Source organism: Eubalaena glacialis, chromosome 15 (genome assembly GCF_028564815.1).
Source record: "Eubalaena glacialis isolate mEubGla1 chromosome 15, mEubGla1.1.hap2.+ XY, whole genome shotgun sequence".
In the NCBI taxonomy this organism is placed as follows: domain Eukaryota; kingdom Metazoa; phylum Chordata; class Mammalia; order Artiodactyla; family Balaenidae; genus Eubalaena; species Eubalaena glacialis.
The window spans coordinates 48,644,155-48,652,415 of record NC_083730.1 but is presented as its reverse complement, the minus strand read 5'-3'; the positions used below and the strand labels follow the sequence as shown (position 1 = coordinate 48,652,415).

Here is an 8,261-nt window from a genome sequence, read left to right as displayed (position 1 = left end):
GCAAAGACACATAACGACTTTATAATAATTTTATAATGCTGTTTTGATAATTCAGAAGTTATTCCTAATGAGAAAATGTGTTTAGATTCAAATCTAAAACATATCTGCTTCTCAATCAAATCACCAGATGACATTCTTGATATTCATTTTTTCCATATTTTCTTTGACTTTTAAAAATTTCTGTAGGGGAAAATGTCAGCATTTTTCATTGTTACTTCCACATCACAATCTGAAAGATCTTATTGCTCCATCTACATTTTAACAAACCAATTTTTAAAAAAGGATGTATGCCTTTATAATAGATATATTACTGTTTTTTCCACTTGTTTTTGGTGACTTTGCTGCTTACTTTTACTGCACATATGTTTAAATCTGGCTCACAGATGTATTTTGGTCAAAACAATTGATGTGTGTCTCTGCATTTATGTTTATATATATAAATGTACAAATAAACAAACAAATAAATATTTGTAAACTGCTCTTAGGGCAGACAGTCTCCAGTTCACCACAGACCCTGCCACTCTCTATTGCCTTATTCTGAACTGCTTCATGTTTTATCATCCAAGAAGACAGATGAGTTTTGACTGCATCTTTAGTGATCTCCAGAGTGATAGGGTCTTTTAATAAATCACTGCCATTGCCTAGTCGAGACACACTGGTTTTAGCATTCTCAACAATTTTCCTGCTAGTTTTTGCTGCTGAACTTATGGCTAAAATTTATGGCATTTATTTGTAAAACAATTCAGATTAAATTCATGGGCTAATAGAGATCTTGGGTTCTATGCAACAGATGGGTAAATCTATGTAAAATATTCAGAAGGCTTTTATTGTTATATTACATTTGTCAGACAGATAGCAAAACAGTTAACTGTTCCTATTAATGCACTTTCAGAAGAGAAACTATGACATGTCCACATTTTTATGTGTATCTCATATAAAATGAAGAACCGAATTCACTAATTTTTGCACTAACAATTTTACATGAATTTACCCTTTGTGAAAATGTGCCATTGTATTGTTTCCTTGCAAGGGTACATTCAATCAGTTCTAGTTATTTTTAAAATGACAGGCAGATAGCATTAGTTATTGCCCAGCCAAGTGTGGGCTTGTACTCAGTCCCTTTCCAAGAATAAGTCTTCTAAGGGTCAGCAGATTTTTAAATATTTATTTTTAAATTTGGGTTTCTCTTAAATAGTAATTACAATACATTATATAATATCCTCTGAGTTCTAAGTGTGTAAGGAAAGAAAAGAATATATATATGCAAATATAAAAATACAGGCATATATGTACATGTACATATTTTGTATATATGTATAGAACTAAATGCATGTATAAATATGTATGAGTATATATACATATAGATGTGTGTATGTCTATATCTATTTTGCATTAGATTGGATGTAGGTATATCTAATGACTTGTAGAAGCATGGTGATTTGTCTGAAAAGTCTAGGAGGGTAGGTTGGAGGGGTTGGCATTAGATCTGCCAAGAGATTGGGGGAATTGAAACGATGCTGACAGTACCGTTTCAAACAAGAGGACACAGGAATGAAGTCTAATTTTTAGGAAGTCTGCCCAATGTAAAAGAAAATATTAACTATGTAAGTCTAATGGAAAAACAGGGATTTCACATAGCATCAAAAATCTAGGTTGTGTTATCAGTTATTGCCTTCCAGGTAAACAGGCCCAAGAAGAAATTTGTACAAGGATAACAAGACTAAAGCTTAGGCTTTGATATAAAATCTGAGTCCCTAGAGAGAGTGTTTGGCAACAAGGCAGGTTTTAGTCCTTGTCAGAGGTGAGGTAGAGAACGGGAAGCAAGGTGGCGGTTATTGAGAGCTTAGTACCATATAAGTTGTGTTGGATGAAGATAATCAAGACCGCATTTCAAACACGGATTGAGAGAAAGCCCCAGCGAATGAGAGGTGAGATCCTCAGGTCTGGAGAGCCAAAAGGAGGCCCCTGGGAGCATTGTGCCTAAAAAACACACAGAAGCTGCCCCTGGCCAGCCAAGGAAGGAAGGTGAGGGAATGCCAAGCCCTCGACATGAGGTATTTATGTACTGGAGCCCCTTCTTGACTTAGTCAGAAATAGTTCAGAAACTGAGTCCAAACTGACCTGCAAGTAGAGTGTCCAATGGAGCCTAGCTCTGGGAGAGTTGGATACAGTAATATAATACTTGCAGCTAATATTTAGTATCTAAAACAATAAAGTTTATACTAGGAATACTAGGACTGTGCTACACCCTGGTTTTAGATGGGCCCATAGATTTTCGTTGCTAAGCTGCCCTGCTTGACTCAAGGACTTCCATATTCAATAAGCACACTTCATGTATAGGCTCTATGGCTTAAAATATTTTTATATTATATGTAGTCACCAGCAAAGTGGACCTCCTTTCAATCTTTTCCTTCAATATTAGCCTTTGAGAGAAATAAAATAATTACTAGGTCTTTTGGTTTAGTTTATTCACTAAATTTGTAACTAGACAATTTTTTTTTAAAGTTTTATTATTGCTCATCAGAATTGTACAGTGTTTCATTTATAAAGTAGGTTAAATGCAAATTGTGGGCTGATTTGCAGAAACAAGCTGCCACATATAAGAATGGTTCCTTTGGGAGGAATTCATATCAGATTCCAAACAAATAATTCAAACCTAAATATAAAAAAAAATCAACCTATTTGCAGCTTCAAAGTTGCTTACATTTGGTTGTTTTGAAATGCAGCACACCTGCATGACTCAAATTACTAATACCATATTTATGATTTCTTCTGATGTTTACAGCTGAGTTTACAAATACTATCTGTTCTGTGGAAAGCATTTATAACTCTGGTATTGGTAAAGTGAAATACTATCACCTTAGATGCTTTTGTTGCTCAATCATGCTTTAGTTGACTTCACATATTGCATTTCAGAAAACAAGGTTTGACCTGTAAAATATCAGAATTTCCATAATAACTAAGAATCATAACATACCTTGAAGAAGAATGTATTTGAAAAATAACTTGCCAGTCAATTGAAAGTTTTACATGTAAATGGAAAAGGAGAGAGGAAAGAAATAAATAGCATTAAATTCAAAACAAAAGACATATTGGAAGAATATGTATTTGACTAAAAATTTAAAGAAGGGCTGTAATGGAAAAGGAGACTAACAGTTTTCAGTAGAATATAGTAGAGAGAAGACTGTTAAGAAGTCTGAATACTGTTTAGAAATCCAAGCAAGTAGAAGCAAGTAGAGAGAATTCCAGTGAGGGTGAAATGAATATGAATGTGGGAGCAAGTTACAAACTAATAGGCTAGAAGCAAGAACATGCATGCTGCTTCCCTAATAGAGAAGGAGCAGAGATAAGATATGACACTGATTGAGGAAATCCACTCTTCAGATATCTGCAGGAGTTCCATTTTTCTGAAAGCAGACAATATGACAAATTTTTGGCTTGTCAATTTTATCTCTCACAAGCAATGAGAAAATACATATGTACCGTCCGTGTTTAGATTGGAGAAGAGAAGATTCAGAGGTCCCATGATGTCTGTCTTTAAATAAAGGAAGATATGTCAGGTGAGAAAGGGATTATTTAGCCTACTACGCAATTCCAGAGGCTATAACTAGGACCAATACACAGAAATTCAAGGGGAGTTAAATTTAATTCAAAAACTGCATGAGTTTTAATTAATTTATTCATTATTAATGAGTAGTATAAGCTCGTGGAATAGGGTTTTCAGTGAGGAAGTCATGGGTCTCTTTGTGATTTGCAAGTTCAAATAGGTCATCTCTGAGCCTACAGGACATTAATTTGTATTAGAATGGAAGAAAATACTGATAACTTATTTGAGAAGGGTGAGGGTCACAGAGGAGTTGACAGGAGTCAGGAGAAAACCAATATAAGTTGGTACTTGAGAAGATTATGTAGAACTCTCGGTGAGAGAAAAAAAACAGATAATTATCAATATTGGTTGCTTGAGCTCAATAAAGGAAGTGGAGTGAACACCTGGAACTTTAGCTAATGAGGTACTGTTAACTTAAAAGAAGTCACTTTCAATACAATACTGAGAAGAGGGGTAGCATACAGTGATGTTTCTCTGCCCGTTTCCAACCTTTATTGGGGTGGTAGGACCCACCTATGTAAGAATGAGAATTTGAAATGGTAGAGATTAAATGATCTGACTTTAAGCACAAATAAATCAATCTCTGTGAGACTTTGGCAAGGCATTTTCTGGAAATCCTATTCAAGTGATTGTAACTTACCCTTAACAGATATGCTCTCTAGAGATATGCCAACTCCATTCCTTAAAACCAGTTAATGAGAGCTATAAGAATGCTTTGCAATAATCTATTATTTAAAGTTGGTAACTATAGCAACTCTATAGTTTTGTTTTTTTTTTTTTTTCTCCTCTGGCAGAAACAGGATTGTTCATGATTCACTGGTCATTTTTATTTTTTGGCTTCGATGTTACTTGAAAGAAATGTTTTACTATTTTGTTCTTTGATCTGATAAAGGTTATCCACATAAAATACAGTAAACACAATATTTTATAGTGAAATGCTGAAAGTATTCCCTTTAAAGTTAGAAACAAGAAATGTTACTGTTATTACAACTTTTTTACAATTTGGGGTGTTCAGTGCAGAGAGACAAAGAAAAAAATTATATGCAGTTTGGAAACAAAAAGTCAACAAACAAAAACCTGCCAATAGTTGCAAATCATATCACTGTGAATGAAGGCAATTTGATAGAACATAAGTAATAAATTACTTGTTAATTTATTAATAATTTATCAAATTATTAAGACTGCTGAATTTACGTGTAACAGTTAAAAAAAGAAAGTATTATATATACATTTACATGAATGTTTAAAATATTAAAAAAAATAAACCCCATTTTAAATTATAAAAATGAAAGCTGTCTAGGAATTTATCATACAAATTCCTATGCAAAAATTCTTTAAAAAATTTTTAATCCGATTAAAAATTTTAAAAACTAAATGAGGGATATTTCACAGCCTGAAATATTCAATAATCAAAAATATAAAATCTCTCAAAATTGATCTATAGATGCAATGCAATTCTAATCAAAATCCATTTGTGTGTGTGTGTGTGTTTACACTGATTATTTTAACCTAAAGTTTATACATAGTGAAAAGAACCAAGAGTAACTAAGGTAATTTTAAAGAATATATTGGGAAGACTTGCCCTACCAGGTATGAATTTTTATGATAAAGCTCCAGTAACCAAGAGAGTGTGATATTGGTGCAGAAATACACAAACAAATGGAGCATAAATCAGACCTCAGAGATAGACACACAAACACACACACATACACACACATTTTAGATAAGTGGGTCAATGTGGAAAAGAGACTATTTATCCTGTTGTGCTGGAATGAGTGATTATCTCTATGTAATAAAAAAGAGGGTGATTAAATTTCTTCTTTATACCATACAGAAATATAAATTCCATGTGGTTAAAAATCTAAATATGAAAGGAAAATCTATACAATTTTAAGAGACAATATAGGAGAACACTGTCACGACCTCAAAAAAGAAATCTTTTTAAACTGGTAAACAAACAAGAAATCATAAAGACAAAAATTGCTAAATTCAACTTCCTTAAAATAAAGAACTTCTGTGTATCAAAATATACAATAAAAGCAATGTAAAGACATTCGACACTTGCAACACATATAAAGCATTTTCAGAGTATATAAAGAACTTCTATGAATCTATACATGAAAAAATAAAAAATCTAATAGTAATATGGTAAGCATTTTGTACAGGCACTTTGTATTAGAGACTATCCAGTGGGGCCACAAGTATGTGAGGTATTATTCAGGGAAATGCAGACATAATTATTTTCTTATACATACTTTTTTTCATAAAGAGAATGTGAGTGATACATTTTCTGAATCAATACATGTTTGAAATTGCCCCATTTCTTCTAGAATTTAATTTTGTAGATAATTAGTCTTCAAGTATTTTTTCTTCATGGATAACCCAATTCTTTAACATGGATGATTATATAATAATTCTTCTTACACTTATAATTTAGAAATGTTACAAGGTGATGACTTATTTGCCAGATACTTAGTGAATTATTTTATGAAAAGATTTGTGTCTTATACTTGGAAATTAAAAAAAAAATATTCTTCTCTGATGATTTCTTCTTTTTTCTATTCTTTCCATATGGATTCCTATATATAAGATTTCCCAAATTAGCCCTCCCCATCTCTTTCTTTTTTTTTCTTCTTAATTTCTGTGTCTTTGCCTTATATTATTCCTTGGAGTTCGGAGAATTTCCTAGGATTCTCTTTTAGTTCAATAATTTGCTTTTCTGCCTTATTCAATGTATTATTCACTGCTTTAAAAAAAAAAAAGCCTTGCAGTCATGATTTGCATTTGCAAGAACTCCCTCATTTTGATATTACTCCATTTTCATAAGAGCCTGCTTTAGATTTACCAATGCAACATGCTTTCTAATTTTCTGCAAAAGAATCCTCTTCTTGTAATGACTATTTTTACAAAGCATCATTTGCTCTCAATTCTCATTTTGTCCTATTCTTTTTGATGCTAAGTGTTTTTATTTCTGGATTTTTTCCCCTTTTCTTCTTACACTTTTATAGAGAGACTTACATGTATTAGCTCTAGTAGAGAGTTGGGACCTTAAACAATATTGTTATTACTGATCAATTCATTTAGTTTTAAGCACAGGTATAAGTATTTAGATACATTGTAACATCTCTTTTTTAATGTTAAACATTAAATTTGCTGGAAAATGTTTGGCTTTTGGCAGAGAGAAATAGTTTTGGAGCAGAGAATTTTTCCATTTTAGAAACAAACTCTTTAAGTGTACATTAGCAGCTCAAAGACAGATAAAGTAGTGTTCCTCTCTCTAGGAGGCAACGTGGAATCTATGAATCTCCATGTTTTCCTCAGCTCCATCCAACAAGCTGTTTCTGTGAATCTATTCCCTGACTCCTACAAATTAGGTGTGACTCGGAGGCTCGGATAGGGTCAAATTTACTAGTATGCCCTGTTCTTCAGCCTTCTAAATGTCAGTCTCCACTTTAATAAAATTCTTGTAATTGTAATTTTATCTGTGTGATTGGTTGAGCTTAGCAAGGTTAGAGGATACAAGATCAATAAATGAAAAGAACTGTATTTCTATATACTAGAAATGAATAAAATCAGAAGTTGAAATAAAAAATAATGCTTACTTCATCAATACATACAATAAAATTGGAACAATGCAGAGATGATTAGCATGGCCCCTGCACAAGGATGACATGTGAATTCCTGAAGCATCTTTATTTGTAAGGACAAATACTCTGATTCCATTTATATGAGGTACCTAGAGGAGTCAAATCTATAGAGACAGAAGGTAAAATGGTGGTTTCTCGGGGCTGGAGGGAGGGAGAAGTTATTGTTTAATGGATACAGACTTTCAGTTTGGGAAGATAAAAAACATTCTATAGTTGGAGTGGTGATGGTTGCACCACAATGTGAATGTACTTTAATGACACTGACTTGCACACTTCAAAATGCTTAAAATGGTAAATTTTATGTTATGTATATTTTGTCACAATAAATAATATAAATAATACCCATGTACACTAGCATTAAGAAATATGAACTACTTGGGGATAAATAGCTAAACAACTTTGAAAAGAGAAATGTAAACTACTAACTTCAAGACTTACTGTAAACCTTCAGTAATTAAGACATTGTGTCCAGATAACCAAATAGATCAAAGAAATAGAGTAGAGTTCAGAGATAGACCATCACACATATGGCCAACTGATTTTCAACAAATGTGCATAGATAATTCAGTGAAGAAAGCATAGTCATTTTAATTAGTAGTGTCGCAAAAACTTGGATATTCATGTGCAAAAATATGAGCCATACCTCTCAAGATAAACAAGAATAAATCAAAATGGATCATAGATATAAATGTAAAAACTAAAAGTATGAAATTTGTAGAAGAAAACATAAGATCTTTATGACTTAGAATTAGGCCAGAGTTTCTCCACTTTCTCACTACTGAAATGTATAATTCTTTGTGGGGAGGGGGAGGGGAGCTGTCCAGTGCATCATAGGATATTTAGTACCATCCTTGGGCTCTACCCAGTAAATGTCAGTAGTGTCTCTCCTTACCCACCTCCTATTGTGACAATTAAGTTTCTCCAAACATTGCAAAATGTCCTGTGGGTAGAACATTGACCTTGGTTGAGAACCACTGGTTTAGACAAAGGTTTCTTAGCTATAACAC

General features: G+C 32.8%; 1 non-coding gene across 1 annotated transcript; it reads left to right on the top strand.

Moving 5' to 3' along the window:
- The first annotated feature begins 7,203 nt into the window (after positions 1-7,203).
- On the top strand, positions 7,204-7,308 carry LOC133076055 (U6 spliceosomal RNA). Its single transcript, XR_009697471.1, has one exon. It is a non-coding gene; the product is annotated as a U6 spliceosomal RNA (small nuclear RNA).
- Positions 7,309-8,261: the final 953 nt, after the last annotated feature.